Source organism: Anolis sagrei, chromosome 2 (assembly GCF_037176765.1).
Source record: "Anolis sagrei isolate rAnoSag1 chromosome 2, rAnoSag1.mat, whole genome shotgun sequence".
NCBI lineage: Eukaryota > Metazoa > Chordata > Lepidosauria > Squamata > Dactyloidae > Anolis > Anolis sagrei.
This window is the reverse complement of record NC_090022.1, coordinates 267394027-267410758: the sequence shown is the minus strand read 5'-3', so window position 1 is coordinate 267410758 and position 16732 is coordinate 267394027. Positions and strand designations below refer to the sequence as shown.

At 37.6% G+C, this 16732-nt stretch overlaps 1 protein-coding gene across 11 annotated transcripts in view; it reads left to right on the top strand.

Moving 5' to 3' along the window:
- MAST4 (microtubule associated serine/threonine kinase family member 4) overlaps positions 1 to 16732 on the top strand; it is a 254427-nt gene that overhangs the window by 153559 nt on the left and 84136 nt on the right. The window lies entirely within an intron of this gene.

Sequence of the window (16732 nt, the reverse complement as noted above, 5' to 3'; positions counted from 1 at the left end):
GTTGTGTGGAAAACCCACAATATGGGGCAGTTGAGCAGCTTTTATTTCTGAAGTTTCTTACCTCCAAGGTGTGTCCCCCCCCCCCCCGCCTCTATTAGGTAACTAAAAGTAAATTGAAAATACATTTTTTGATATCAAGGTAATGGTTAGAAGCGCAATAACTTAAATTATTGTGGCAGTTCATCATATTTGCTTATTGAGTCTGTGACAGGTTTTACTGAGTAGTCTTAATAATTTTTATTTATTTATTTACTACATTTATATACTGCTTTTCTGTCCCTAAGTCAGTGGTTCTCAACCTGTGGGTCCCCAGAAATCCTAACAGCTGGTAAACTGGCTGGGATTTCTGGGAGTTATAGGCCAAAACACCTGGGGACCCACAGGTTGAGAACCGCTGCCCTAAGGGAACTCAAAGCGGTTTTCAGTATTATAAAGACAAAATTCAGTGCCGTACATAAATGTAAAAGTGAAAGATAAAGGCAAGACAATAACATCTAACTATAACCTAACTTAACCAAATTAAAACATAAACATAAAATAACACTTAAACATCCATAATCTAATAACACACACACACCCATATATCATGTCAGCAGATACTTGAGAAACTGCAAGTCGCTTCTGGTGTGAGAAAATTGGCCTTCTGCAAGAAATTTGCCCAGGGGACTCCTGAATGTTTTGATGTTTTATCATTCTTATGGGAGGCTTCTCTCATGTCCCCGCATGGGGAGCTGGAGCTGACAGAGGGAGCTCATCCACACTCTCCCCGGATTCAAACCTCTAACCTGTTGGTCATCAGTCCTGCTGGCACCCATTGCGCCACTGGGGGTTCCAACATTTATATTAAAACCCACCGATAAACAACACAATTTAATAACAGTCATTAAAATTCCTCCAACCAAATATGGCAGATAATGTTAGAGATGTTTATCATTTTTAAAAACAATGGTCATGGCATGTTCTAGTAAGTGAGTTTTACTTTGTGACTATAAAATTGAGATTGTCTTCTAGAACTAGAGCCTCTCACTTCATTCAGATGCAATAAAAGAAAACTGATTAACACCACAGCATTTTATGTTGATATAAATAAATGAAGATCTACTACAAGTAACACAATCCTGTCTTGAAAAACCTTTTATTTTGCCTTTGTACTTAGTTTAATGTAAATGATTATTTATTTATTAGACTCATTTACCCAACATTCTGATGTCAACACTTGACTTTGGCTTTTTATTAGTTTTTCTTACTAAAAATTATTCAGAAATACCTATGAGTGCAAACTTTCCCTAAAGTACTTCAGCTTACAACTTTTCAATATTATATTTTTGTCCGTGCATGTTTTTATTTAAATACTTTACAGACCTCTATTTTATAATAATATAATAATAAAGCTCTATTTATATTCCTCCCTATCTCCCCAGGGGGACCCAGGGCAGATTCCAACAAACAAAGAGGCAAACATTCAATGCCTCAATGACAATAAGTACAAATATAATGACCCAGAATAACCCCACATAAAAGACATCTTAAACATAACAACTATAAGTATTGAAAACTATAACAAACATAAAATGTGAACATAAAACATCCAAATTAATTTACAAAAGCACCACAAATGTTTTTAGATAAACAAAACATGAAATCCCTACCCCAAGTTCATGTTACTTTGCTTTCTCTATGGCTGCTATATTTCAGACATTCAGCCTTTTGTATATAGCTGAAGAGTTAGTTTTAATGATGCCTTGTTCCTCAAGATTTTTAAGTGACAAAGGAGAGAATCCAGTATTTCAGTTTTGCTGACAGAATAGGAAAAGTGGATAATTTTTCCCTGTTTATGGTGCAACCGTTCATATAATCTCAAGAGCTATTCTGGAGATCTGGCAACCTCCTGAAACTGGGTTTTGGGCAAGTCCAAGGTGGTTTGGGTGTGTGTGAGAGAAAGGAAGTTCCGTAAACCTGGAAATCCAGTGCCATGTTTGATTCAGGCCAGAGTTCCCATTGCCATTTGTTCTGTTTATTTTGGAAAAAAAACAAGACTGCAAACAGCAACAGCAAAAAGGGAAATGAAGTGTTATCATCTTATTCACCCCCATATATCTGTGTGATTTAAAGCAGCTTGTGTAACAGATGGAACTCTCTTTCCTAGAATGAAATGTTACTGGATAAGTGGCTAACAACACATCAATCACAGTAAATACGGAGGTCAAAAAGGGAAGCCAAGTTTCACACACTTCCCTCTCAGAGGTCTAATGTACATGTGGTAACAATTATGCTTAAAGCACATCCCTTTCGTTGTTTTATTTAATCATAGCTCAATATGTCTAATGGCAATAGATTTACTTGAATTGCCTGAAACTATGCTTCGCAAACCCAACGTACACTGTGATTGTAGGGCACTCCTGACCAACTTTAACCATATTAAGCAAGGATGTGAACAGTTTGCGAGACTGTGGTTAGAGACAGTAGAAAATGGGGTTCACTTGTTTGTGAGAAAGTAAATGTGGATCTATCAAATTAACCTGAATATCATAGAATCATAGAGTTGGAAGAGACCTCGTGGGCCATCTAGTCCAACCTCCTGCCAAGAAGCAGGAAAATTGCATATCTTCTCTGTTCTCCCAATTGGAGTTTGGGTGTATAGAGTATTATATCTGATATACTGACATTTTGCAGCAAAATAAGATTCTGAAAATTTAAAAGTTGGACTGAACTTTAGTGATGCTCAGCTTAAAAGCAAACTTGCTTTTTCCTTATATGGATATGTATAATTTGAGAGAACAGATCATGTAGTTCTTTGGACAGTGAGGAGTGTGTTAGGAGCCAGGTGAGGAATGTAAGTTAGGCAGGGGCCCCTAGCTCAGAATTTCATTGTATGCTTTGCATGAAAGGATTCCAGTTTCCATCCCTGGCATCTCCAGATAAATCTGTCAACGATTCTTTTGTGAAACAACCAGAGAACAGAAAGCTTCTATACTAGTCAGTGTAATGTATGTGCTTCAAGTTGTCTGTCAATTTATGGCAATCTCATACATTCCATAAGTTTTTATTTGGCAAGGAATAGTCAGAGATGGATTTGCCTGTTTCTTCCTCTGAGATATAGCCTACAGCACCTGGTGTTTGTTGGCAGTCTCCCATCCAACTGATGACAGTTGACCCTGCAAATTTTTTCTGAATTAAATTGACCAGTTGTGTAACTCATTGTAATGACATATTCCTGGCCTTTGTTAGTAATGTCAGCTGTTGACATTTATCAGTTGTGGCACTAATTCAAATAAAAACAAATACAGGCAGTCCCAAAGTTACAAACATCCATCTTACAAACAACTCATAGTTAAAGACAGAGGTGAGACGACAGGAAGTTAGAGAAATCTACCCCTTGGAAGGAAAATTCACTTCTGACAGTGTTATCATGGGGAAAAGGTGTCTCAGCTTTATCACAGGTCCATTATGTGGGTTAATTGATGGATCTCTGAACTACAAAACAAAATCATCATAGGAAAAATACAGGTGGGTGATGATTATCTGGAAATAAATAGAATACATTGCAGTATATTTGAATTACCCAATATATACAATAATATATTTCTGTTAGGGTTTGGTTCTAGGACTCTTGGACACCAAAATCTGTGAATACTCAAGTTCCATTACTGTATATAAAAGGTAAAGGGTTCCCCTTGACATTAAGGCTAGTTGAGTCTGACTCTGGGGGTGGTACTCATTTCCATTTCTAAGCCGAAGAGCCGGTGTTGTCCGTAGACACCTCCAAGGTGATGTGGCCAGCATGACTGCATGGAGCGCTGTTACCTTCCCGCAAAAGTAATTTCTATTGATCTACTCACATTTCATAGAATAACAGAATCATCGAGTTGGATGAAACCTCTTGAGCCATCCAGTCCAACCTCCTGCCAAGAAGCAGGAAAATTGCATTCAAAGCACCCCCATCAGATTGCCATCCAGCCTCTGCTTAAAAGCCTTCAAAGAAGGAACCTCCACCATATTCCGCGGCAGAGAGTTCCACTGCTGAATAGCTCTAGGTTGGCAGAAGCTGGCACTAACAATGGGAACTCACCTTGTTCCCTGGATTTGAACCTCCAACCTTTCAGTCAGCAAGTTCAGTAGCTCAGCGGTTTAATCCGCTGCGCCACCAGGGACTCCTCCATTATATACAGTGGCATAATAAAATGGTACCCCTTATATCAAATGGCAAAATGAGGGATTGCTTTGTGCAAATTTTGTTTTGAATATTTTCAAGTCATGGATGATTGAATCCATGGATACAGGGCCAACTGTACTAACAAATGAGTTTGTGTCTTTTCTAATAGTTCCTTAAAAAGGCATTCAACTATCAAATAAGGGCTATAGTTCATATTATGTTATACCAATCAGGCAGTACCTCTAGTTTCTGATTGGAATGTATTGGTAAGATTCATACTTATAACTTCTTTCCACTTTTTGTTCATTTGCTTAATTGATTTTTTTCCATTTGTGCCTGCTAAATATGTGGAGAAATCTAATGCATAAATACACCGTGGCTTGGATCCAGAACTGCCAATGCGGAGCAGAGCAAAAGATGATACTCAGGCCTGTGGGGAAAAGCTGAATCAGGACAGATAGTTGGCCCCTCCCCTTGCTCCAGTGCAAGCAGAATTAAACTGTGTGCAAGTTGTTATCTAGCTCTGCTGCTTTGATTGGAAGAGAATCACTCATAAAAGCTGTGAGATGTTTGCCTATTTGTGTAGTCTTATTAAATAAGAACTTACATACTTTAGAAGCTAATCCCTTTAACAGTAGTCATCTTTCTTCACACAGAAGGAGTTCTGTAAATCATCTGTGGTCATTATTGTTTACTTATGTTCAACTGACTTTGTTCTTTCTTTCTTGACTTTATTCAAAAGTCGTTCAAAGTCTTTGCTGTTTTCTCCTAGTAATGTAGTATCATCTGCATGTCCTGTTGAGGTTCCTTCCTCCAATTTTCACATGTCCTTCATCAGAGTCTAATCCAACTTTATTTATGATGCGCTCAATGTGAAGGAATAATCTCCTCATCCTGCATACAAGTTTACACATAAAGAAATGTTGCAGAACAACGATTGCTTTAAGAACGATCTGTAGTTTTATATAATCCACATAATGAAAGACTTTCTATAATTTTAAAAACTTATTTATTTATTTACTGTATTTGAATACTGCCTTTCTCAGCCCACAGGCGACTCAAGGCGGTCTACAGGGCAACAATTCGATGCTCACAATACCATAAATACAATTAAAAAAACATTAATATATAATACAAAACCACAACAAAATCTATAAAATATAAATCATTAGCATAAAACATAGTCCAGTCCCATCGTCTAGTTGTTCCATTTTCCTTAGGATGATTTTCTTCTGAAAATCTTTGGTGCCCTCTTTGTGATCTCTCTCCTTAATATTAATGTCATCCGATTTCTTCTTAGATTTTTGTTTTTGAGTAAAATACTGTGCATTAATCTAACTGAAAATGTCCTATTCCTGTCAATTTTAGCTCACTCAAAAAAAAATATACTGCAATATTTATATGTTCCATTTCTTGTTTTACAATGTCTAGCTTGCCCTGATTCATAGTTCTCTCACTCTATATTCCAATAATATGTGTTGTGCAGCTTTGGACTTTCGTTTCACTTCTAAGCATGTCAACAGCTTGAGTTTATTCACATCAGCTTGAGTTTATTCATTATAATACTATAATAGTAGTATTATAATGTTGGATGAGACAACAAGGGCCATCCAGTCCAATCAAAAGTGCAGTATATGATTTTAATTTACATCTGTTGAGTGAGTCATTGAAAGATGAGAGAAGCCAGTATATTGATGCAGCCTAGAATTGCAAAGGCGTTTTAAGCTACCACATCATACTGTTGACTTGTGTTTAAAGTGATCTAAGACTCTTGTATCCCTGTAATATGTACTGTTGTCAAACCAGGTGTCACCCATCCAATATCAGTGCTCTTTAATTTTCTTCTGCCTAAGTGTGTATTGTTTTTCTTTTCTCCCTGTTGAAATTCATTTTGTTAGTGTTGGCTCAGCTCTTTAATTTGGTAAGATCATTTTGAACTCTGCTCCTGTATTCTGAGATATTAGCTGCATCTCATAGTTTCAGATTTAATAAGCATGCCCTCTATTCCATTAACTATTACACTACTCGTAGTAGTCCTGCATTCTTCCCCCATACATTGTTAGCAGAATTCTGACTTGACATTACCTCTTATTTCATTTTGATTGTACCATCATAGGCTTTTCATGATTTAAAAAGTGTCTCCTTCTTTGCAATCCTTCACCAGTGTCATACCTGTGCTACTGTCCAGTAGTTGTTTGGCACATTTGGTCTGGCTTCTCAGCAGAAGCCTGTCTGAGTTGCCTCCCAAAAGCACACAGTCCCACCACCACAGAAAAGTATTGCCATGGTGCATGCTTAGTAATCACAAATTTATGCTAGCCACATGAAAACCTGTTTCATTGTGGAAGAAGAGGCTTATGGGTTTTTCCCCTGAATGGAACTGTGCTGCTTGGAAACATAAAGGTCGAACTATGGAAGCTTTAATAACTTGTTTTAAGGTCTCTTCATTGTGTTCCATTGATCTATCTATCTGTCTGTCTGTCTGTCTGTCTATCTCCTTAAATAATTTTGCATAATATCCCATTTGCTAAACTGGTTAAAATATGATTAAAATATGCTCATTCCTTCTCTTTTGTTAGCCTTTGTTTCTCTTTCATTGCTTTCTTGCATTCTTATCTCCACTGCCCTTTGAGCTTTCTTTGAGCTTTCTTCCTTTTTGAAGGTTCACAGCCTTACACTTCCCAGTGTTCACAGGGAGAAAAACACTATTTCTCAACATTGTACAGACTATTTACCTGTTTCAAGTCCAAAGGCTATGAAGCAGAAAAAATAAAATGTTAAAAGCAACCCTGGACTTACAGATCAGCTTCAGGACAGCATTTTGATACTAAACAGGAAAGGACCATATGCAGTGTCCATGGCACAGACTCAAATATTCTATGGTTGATAAATCAAGGCACAAAGATCTGTTTCTTTCCTAAAGAAAAATTAAATCAGAAGGAAATGTTTGAATGTTTTACACTGTTGTCTCATAGCTGTGGGTGAGATGAGGTTTGCCTCATTTAATTATTTATTTGGTGTTTCTATGCTCATCAAAATCAGATCCTAGATTCCTATCCTGGCTGGGTTAAATAAACCACAGCTTCCAAGTTGAGATGTAATAGAATGGTTTAAATAAGCTACAGTGTTTGTGCACAAGCAAGAGATGAAAAGGGTGGTAAGAATGGGGGACACAGTCCAGGATTCCTTCATTTGAAGTTTCAAAGTTGGACTGGATGGCCCCTGGGGTTTCTGCTATTATTATTATTATTATTATTATTATTATTATTACTACTACTACTACTACTACTACTACTACTACAATGGCTAGATGGCAATCTGTTGAGGGTGCTTTGATTGGGCTTTTCCTGCATGGCAGAAGGGGGTTGGACTGGATGGCTTCTGGGGTCTTCCACTGAAATACTGTTAAGTTTATGTTCATCAAAAAGTTTGCCCATGTCTTATATATATATAAACATTTCTTGGGGATCCACAAGAAACTTCTGCATCAAAAAGGGCCAAAAAGTTGGAGAACCCCTTCTCCAGAGCACACATCAAACACAAGGCCTGTGGGGCAAATCTGGCCCGCCGTGTCATTTTATGTGGTCCATAAAACTTTTAATGCCAGAGCAACATAGTTACATTTAGACATGAAGGTTGATATGTCCCTGGGTTAAAATGAGTTTGACACCACTTTTCTAGAGATAGAGAAAGATTCTGTTTGAGGCTGAGCAAATGCAGTATAACTCAGTTGTGTGAATTCACAGGTGACCTACGCAAAGAAACACAATTAGAGATATGCAACATATGCAACATTCTTCTTAATTATCTGTGTCCGTTGGGCAGATGAAAATTGCAATCCAAAATGTCTGAAGGTCACCACAGTGTGTTGAGCACTGATGGATCTCATTGGGTAGGTAAGGCCTCTCACAAAGCAAACCTTTTTACAAAAAGAGTTATGCTTTGAACAGAGCATGCACGTGGTAGAAGGTGACCCTAAACGTTGTAGCATTACATTTGAATCCTGCCATAAGCTGGGAATACTGTGTCTATAAAAAAGGGAGAGGTACACAATTTCAAAGAATGTATTGCTTTGGAAGTCTCATTTGAGTCACAAATGTTCCCCTGGTAATTTGATAAGATGTTCTTACTCCATGCTTAGGAGGATTTTAGTACGTGTACTGAATGTTTGCAGATAGCCAGATATGTATGTACCGATATGTCTGTGATAATATAGCTCATTGGAACATTGTTCTAGATTGCTCAAAACCCGATGCAGTGTTTTTCCTTATTGTCATCCATAGTATCAGGAAAGGGGGTCTACTATAACTCACTGGAAAATATTTTAAAGGGTTGTAAAATGTTTTGGAAGGACTGCTAAGATTCCTGAGGCAGGAAAAAAGTAGAAAACTATGAGGGCAAAAGCCCTGATGTTAAGATAGGGAATTTGTACAGGCCTGCCTGAGATCTTGTCCTGTAGTATTTTTGGTTTGGGACAATTATAGACTTTGGCATGTAAAATTCAGGTAGAAAATAAGTGTTGGCCCTCTTAGGAGTGGGCTCTCTTAGCATTGTTGCATTGTTGCAGGTTAGAAGGGAACCTTAAGGAAAACTATTGAGGCAGTGGTTCTCAACCTATGTGTCCCCAGGTGTTTTGGCCTACAACTCCCAGAAATCCCAGCAAGTTTACCAGCTGTTAGGATTTCAGGGAGTTAAAGGCTAAAACATCTGTGAACCCACAGGTTGAGAACCACTGAGTTAAGGCAATGATGATAAGAATTGTGAGCTGAAAAAAATGTGATAGAATGGGAAAGGGCTCCCTGAGAAAGTGCTAGTAAATAATATCTCAGGTTAACAAACAGTGAGAAGGGGGAAACAGGATTTTCCATTACTCTTTTCTATGAGAATTTTGTAATGGATCTAGGCAGCCTAAATATTCTTCTGTTAGCGATATAAAAAAATCTGTTTTGCTACCTGGCAGGTTGCTTCCCAGGTATAGAGAAATCGTGGCAACAAGGCTGTATAGTATTCACTATTAGACATCAATTCATGCAAAAGTGGAAACCAGCATGCTGTGTGTGTGTCTGTGTGTGTGAACTTTCTCTACCTTATTGTAGTCCCAGAGCACTTCCCAAGCATGCTGCAGCAGACTAGAGGCTTCTCCAGATAATTTTTGACAGCAGGAGGAGAGGGCTGCAGGAACAGGGAGGCATGCATTTCAAGAAGCATCATCCAGCACATTAAAAAACCATGTAACACAGAAATGTGTTCAGAAATAACTGACAATTTACAGTATTTATTTGTGGTTTGTTTTAGGATGATTCCATGTTTCCTGAATTTTGTGTAGTTGCCAATGCACATAGCATAAAAACCCTGAAGGCACTTGTAGTCCAAATTGTTCCAGGACTTGTTTCTAATGCATGAAAATAAACTGGTGCTTGGCAACTGTGTTGGGCAAATTAATTCAGACAAGACACAGGTGATCCTGGTCAGTCAAAAAACAGATCTTGGAAAAGGCATTCAGCCTGTCTTAGATGGGCACTCTCTCTGAAAACACAGGCTCAAAGTTTGGGTCACTCCTGGATTCAGCTGTGGCCTGAAGTGCATTGTTTTCAATTTGCATTGTTTTAAATATGTTATTGCCATGTAACATATTTACAAATAGTGGCAGGATATAAATAAAGTTGTGGGAGATGGTGGCGGGATATAAATAAAATTGTTGTTGTTGTTGTTAAGCTGCTTTGATTCTCATTATTAAGAGAAAGGCCAGATATAAATTGCCTTGAACAGGCAGGATTATTTTAAATATATATGTACTATTGTGATTTTTATGTTTATATTGCTTTGTTAATTTTATGTTTATGTTATTTACTCTGTATATGTTGATGATGTTACTTGGAAACCTCTCTGAGTCCCCTCGGGGAGATAGAGCGGTATATAAATAAAGTTTTGTTGTTGTTGTTGTAAATGAACAAAAATTAAAAATATAATTTAATGCTAAGTCAATATTAGATCATGGAATAAATGTATTCTAGTATAATAATTCAAAATATTCTGTTTTTCTAAGTAAATTCTTCATATTTTTTTTTACACTAAGGACTTACATACTGCTTCAGCTGCTAGTATTTAGCAGAGACAGTATGTATCTCAGTGCTGGTTGCTGGGGAACAGAAATGGACAAATGCTATTTCATTCATGCTCTGTTTGTGGTCTTCTCAGAGGTATCTGGTCAGCCACTATGGAAACAGAATGCTGAACTACATTAAATGCTACTCCAATGTATTCACTCATTGAAAATACTTTACAGAGCCACTAAGTATAATTTGGATTTACATGCTTTATTTTGTTTGTTTGTAACCTTTGTATTCCACCCTTCACCTGAGATAAAAGAGTAATTAAAACCCCAAATATACTCTGTTATTAAGTAATGAGACAGTATCAGCAGCAGTGAAGAAAACAACACATTTGTAGAATAGTCCACATAGAACATTTTGGTTTCACTGAATAAATCCAGAACCAAAAACAGCTTCTTGTTCATCAGGGGTGAAATAATAATAGTTTGAAATATTAGTTTTCTGAAATAATAGTTTGAAGTATTAGATCTGCTTTTACAAATATGCGTAAATCAAATACAGAGCTAAGCATGCTTGGACATGCTTGATTGCAGTAGGTTTAAGCATGTCTAATCTTGCTTTGGATTTAGGACATGATCTTAAATGCCTACATAAAATATCTGCTTAATCCAAGAGTTATACAAGCATTTGGCAGTTAGTTAATCTATAGCCAGACAATTACTTTCCCTAAGGCCAATATCTACAACATGCACATTGAAAGATGTGCATACTGCGGTTCTCTCTACTTCATTTATGAAGCTGTGTATCTGAGAGTCAACTTCTAATAGTAAGTGATACAGGTTGAGTATCCCATATCTAGAATTCCAAAATTCAAAACTGTCCATATGGAGGCGGAGAGGGTGACACCATTACCTTCTGATAGTTCAATGTACAAAAAGATTGGTGAGAAAACTTCAGTTGAGATAACCCCCCCCCCCCCCAAATGACAACTCATTAAGGAGTGAATGTTTATTCCTAGGGGAAGATTTCTCTCACTTCTTATAGTCCCACTCCTGTTCGTAACTATGAGTCATTTGTAAATCAGATGTTTTTAACTCCGGGACTGCTTGTATATGAAACATAAGTGAATGTCTTGTTTAGACTTAGGTTATCTCAAAGATATCTCTGTATATATGAAAGTATTCCAAAAAAATTTAAAAAAAATATGGAACACTTCTGGTCCCAGGTATTTCAAATACACAGCCTGCTATTTTTGTAATTTCAGAAATTATGATACTGTAGGACCAAATGTGTCAATTAGCTTCATTTTCTGTTTATTTTCTTGCTTTAAGAGTATGATATTTTGAGGTTAAACTGTTTAGTGAAGTTGGTCTCCAGACTTTCAAGAACAATTTGGCCAAATAATAATGATAATCTTTATTTCTACCCCGCCACCTTCTCCCCGGTGGGGACTCGGAGTGGTTTACATGAGGCCAAGCCCAAACAACAAATTACAGTAGAATAAAACTGAAAACATAAACAATAAACAACAACATCACAGTTACATAAAACATATAAATGCATAATGATATAAAATTACAATAAACACAATCACAGTGACAATGGGCGGGCTACATGTAATGATTAAAAGAAAAACTAATTAAAAACTGAGTTAGAAACTCAGGTGAGATAAAGGAGAAGCAAGTTATTTGCGGAGGAGGGCTCATTAAAATAGGGGTTGTGGAACCTATGCTTTAGAAATACAATCATTCTGACTGTAAGGTATTGATTTGGAAACTGCCAAAGATTTCTAGTCCTATCATAAAATGTATTTTACAGGAGTGGTCATTTGGACTTTTTTGTTGTGCCATCAATATGAAAATGACACTTAACTCTACTACTCCTTTCTTCCCCAAGCCAAGTCTTGGTTCTAAACCAGTAACTACCATCAGTAATGCACTGGCTGAGGGCAAGCAAACTGAAAGTCAATCCTGAAAAGACAGAGGTGCTCCTAGTCAGTTGAAAAGCCAATTAGGGAATAGGGATTCAGCTAATGTTAGATGACTCCCTTTGAAGACACAGGTTTGCACTTTGTGTATACTCCTGCACTCTGCTTTGAACCTGGAAGATCAGGTTTCTATAGTGGCCAGGATTGCCTTTGCACATTTAAAACTTTTTTGTTAATTGTGTCTGTTCCTTTAGACATTTGGTTTGGCCATGGCCATAAATGTCTTAGTTACAACTTGTTTGGATTATTGCCCCTGGGCTTCAGAATCCTCTTCCCAGGGAGACCAGAATGGCCCTCTTATTGTCCTCCTGCTGGCAAGCCTAAATACTTTTATTCAGACAAGCTTTAAAACTGAAATGGGCCAGGTAATGCTGAATTCCTTTCAACAACTTTTTATTTATTTTAAAATTCTATTTCAATTGAATTGTTTTAATGATTGACTTAGTTTAGTTCTCTTTTAATTTCTATTTTTATATGTTTTCTGTGTGTAATTTTGAGTTGATAGCTGCTTTGTGTCCACGCTTGGGGAAAAAGTGGGGCACTACTTCTACTAATTAATACTAATAAATTTTTGAATATGCAATATGCATGCCTTTTGTCCAAAATCAAGAACATTTCATATATCTCTGTGTGTATGTATGGATGTTTTGAAAAGGCAAAGACTATATGTACAAGTTTTTGTAGGAGTCGGTTCAGTGACTCATAATGTTATGAGCAAGATCTGTGTTTCATCTCTTTACCTCATTTCCTGATTGCTTCATTTCTCCAGTCTTTCCCATATGTGAACTGAAAAGAAGCCTGGGTTTTAAAAGCCTAAAGGCATTGCTCATAGTAGTGTCAGGTTTTCCAGCCCTTCTTTCTTTGACTTGCGTCCCACTCCGCTGCTGAAAACTGCCCCAGGAGAATTTCCAGCCTTTGAAGCACTGTTGGGGGACTGGAGGAGGAAGTAATCCCCCAGCACTACCTTCCCTGCCAAACTGCTTCTGGGAGGGCTGTGATATATTTTAGTACTATGTTATGTTAATCATTGGTTGAGTTGTAATAACTGAGAAAAGAGTTTCATCTAGAATAAAATCCTTTTCTAAATAGGTATTTTCTACCACCTTTTGTACTATCAGAGGTTTTGTATAATTAAATTGAATCTGCTTACATCAGAAACAAAGCCCCTAGCATAGAAAACTATGTTCGACTCTGCCTGCTAATTAAATCCAAAGCCAGTTCTTCCATATCCACTGAAATGAAATGTGATTTAAAGGGTTTTTTAAAAAATCTATTCTATCCGGATTGCTGTACCTTTTTCAGGCTGTATGGCCATGTTCCAGAAGCATTCTCTCCTGATGTTTCGCTTGCATCTATGGCAGGCATCCTCAGAGGTTGTGAGGTCTATTCTTTCTGTCTTGGCCATGTCTTCAATTCTATATAATTTAATAATTTTACTTATTCAAGGACAAGTTAGCAACTTAAGTTGATGTGCTTCGTTTGTTGTTATTCCAGTAGGTGTTCTCATGCTATCTTAACATGCTGGAAAAAGAAGCAAAACAGGTTTTGTGACTGACTAGTTTAGTTTTTACTTAGAAGGCTTATTCTGAAGCATATGACTAATGTGCCACCCGCCACCCAAAGATTAATAATAAATAGGTCATGCTTTCCTTTACTGAGGATGCAAGAAGGGACGTGTAGAAAGCAGGAGACAGTTTTGACAGAAGATTCATTCTGTCTCCAGGCGTGATGACTCGCAGTTTTTCTCTGCTACTTCTTTATGTCAAAATGAATCTAGCATGATGTAATGACCTGTGAAACCATTTCAGAGTTGAACAGAAATACCTTTGCATTGACACCTTCCTCTATTTCCTCTTTATACATTCAGGAAAGGCTTTAAGAGGGGCTTCTTGTTTATACCAAATAGATTAGCCACACTGAGTTAGGAAGCAGGAAGAGATGTGTACATAGTAAAGTAGTTGCCACTTTTGCCAAATAGAAATTCAAGAGATTACATTTCTGACATGATAAATATAGTTACTGTCTAATTTTTGCCAGTTATGCAGCTCTTAAAAAGATATAAGCTGCTGTTAAGAAGCCAAAGGTCTTTTTCAAAGGTTCAAGAACTTTTTGAAATTCAAGAATACCCCCAGGGGGAAAAAAAAAGACAATATTGCAGTTTGGTTCTAGTATAAAACACAGGATGCTAGATGAATGAGAACTTTTTTTAATTGAATGAACACCAAGTTAGTATGAATAGTTTATGTGTAGAAAGGGCTCACAATTTTTAAGAGGTAAGAAAGCATAAAATATCGTATTTGCTGAAATGTAATACACCTCTTTTTTGGATTAATTGCTTATCCAAAATGGAGATACACATTGCATTTGATGACGCCTTAGGTAACTGCTCCCTTCTGTCAGGCTGAGAGTAGTGGATTGTTCAGCTTCCACCTGATGGAGGAGCGGTGGTTTTCCAGATGACTCAATTCATGCTCTGAATGAGGCCAGCTGGAAAGCCACACCCCTCAGCTGAGTCAGAGTCGGCTTGGCATGGGGAGGGGCACTGCTCCTTGCCTCCCAGCTGAGACACAAAGGAGGGGAAAACCCCCTCCTTCCCAAGTGTGTTTTCTTTAGCTTTCCATTGAGGGGGTAAGCAGTGGTCCTCCACCTGGGGTCCCCAGATGTTTTTGGCCTTCAACTCCCAGAAATCCAAACAGCTGGTAAACTGGCTGGGATTTCTCGGAGTTGTAGGGACCCCAGGTTGAGAACCACTGGGCTAAGGGAAAAAGGATACACACCCCTACCCAAGTTTGTTTTCTTAAGCCTCCCATTGAGAGGCCAAGGAGAAGGCACAAGTCCCATAATCCCCCCCACTCAGCTATTTTATTTAGTTTTTGGAAAAGGTCTCATTTTTACATTGAAAGTTCCAGAATACGCCAACTACCACAGCTTTTTAAAAAAGTAACTGCCTTGAAACAACCTTTATAATAAAAAAGAGGAAAAAAAATAATTGGACAAGGTAGATGCCACTTCTCTTTACTTCTCTGGCAAATCAAGTTTTTCTAATGTGCACCTCAAAATTGAGGTGTGCATTACCATCAGTGGCATATTAGATTTGAGTAAATACGGGTACTATCCTTTCCTCATTCTTGTTTTTAATACATTAATTAAAATGATGCATCTTCCTGCTGCTACTGCTCAGTCCAAAGAATACAGAACATTTTGATGCTCTAAAATTAAACTTCAAGGTTTCTAGCATCTGATTATTATTATTGTTGTTTGTTTTTCGTGGTGTGGAGAATGGAAGAAGGGCCAAAGAAAAGGGTCATATTTGTTCTGTAAGAAATGTACAGGAATGGTGTTCAAACAGATTTATACTTTCTTGAAGTAATTACTGCTCATGAAATAAGTGATATAACAATTCCTTCCTTCCTTGGGGGAAAATAGTTATGGCTCAGATCAAAGGAGAAGGCAGTTAACAAACAGTATTAAATTATTTAAAACAATAAAACAATTAAAAGCCTTACTGTAATCATGAATAAGGGTGATTAGTGCAGACTGGCCCCACAGAAAAAAAGAGTTGTGAGATGCTCTGGAGCTTCCTTGCACTTTCTGGTCTGGATCTGCCTGTCATACTGGCCTTTCATATCTGGTGACGGCCACCAGACATGAAACTGGCAGTGGTTGTCACTCATTGCATCCAGTGATGTTAGCCAGAGTAATAAACAATCAGAGAAAGAAGGAAAGGAAGGTGGGATTCCTACTCCACCCCACCCCTTTTTCTCTCTAGTGCCACTGAATATGAGTGAGGACAACCACCAGTTCTATGTCTGGTGGTTGCAACTGAGTCCAGAATGATGGTATATGTGGGGTTGGTGGATCTGAACAGGTTCTGTGGTACTGGACCATACAGATACTATCCAGCTGCCAGTTCTGTGTCGTGCTGAGCTGGTTGAACAGCTGGCCATACAGACTCCAGTGGTGCTGGTATGGAGCACACCACTCCAGATCAGCGTTGCCTTTTTTGGCATATGTAGCTGACCAGATGTCAAAATTGACATTTTCAGTTTGTACCAAAGCTTTCCTTGACTGTATGATATATACAGTAATGTGTTCATTGGAGAGTGAATACATTCTTTGTTATTAGGAAAAAATAGATTTAAACTGTCTCGATGGAGAAAGACATCTCACATCTGAAAGACAGATCAAATCTGTCTATTAATTAGTGAAACATAAGCTTCATTACTTCTGAACTAGTTTAGGATTCATCTAATGGCTCAGAAAATCTTTCTATTTGAGAACTACAGAATTCCGCAGCACATTCTTTCGTCATGTGACTTCTAACTAAAAAAAAGCTAAAACATAAAGATCAAAACATTTCATTGCTTTCTTACATAGTTTAAACCAATTTTCAGTTTTCCAATAGAAGTGCCAGCTATACTTATGAAAGGTATCTCATCGATGTCTTACCCTATCATATGAAAATTCTAGCATTATCATAAGCTTTCATCTCACTTTGTATACTTCTGTTATTTGATAGGGCACAAATGAGAGTACAAC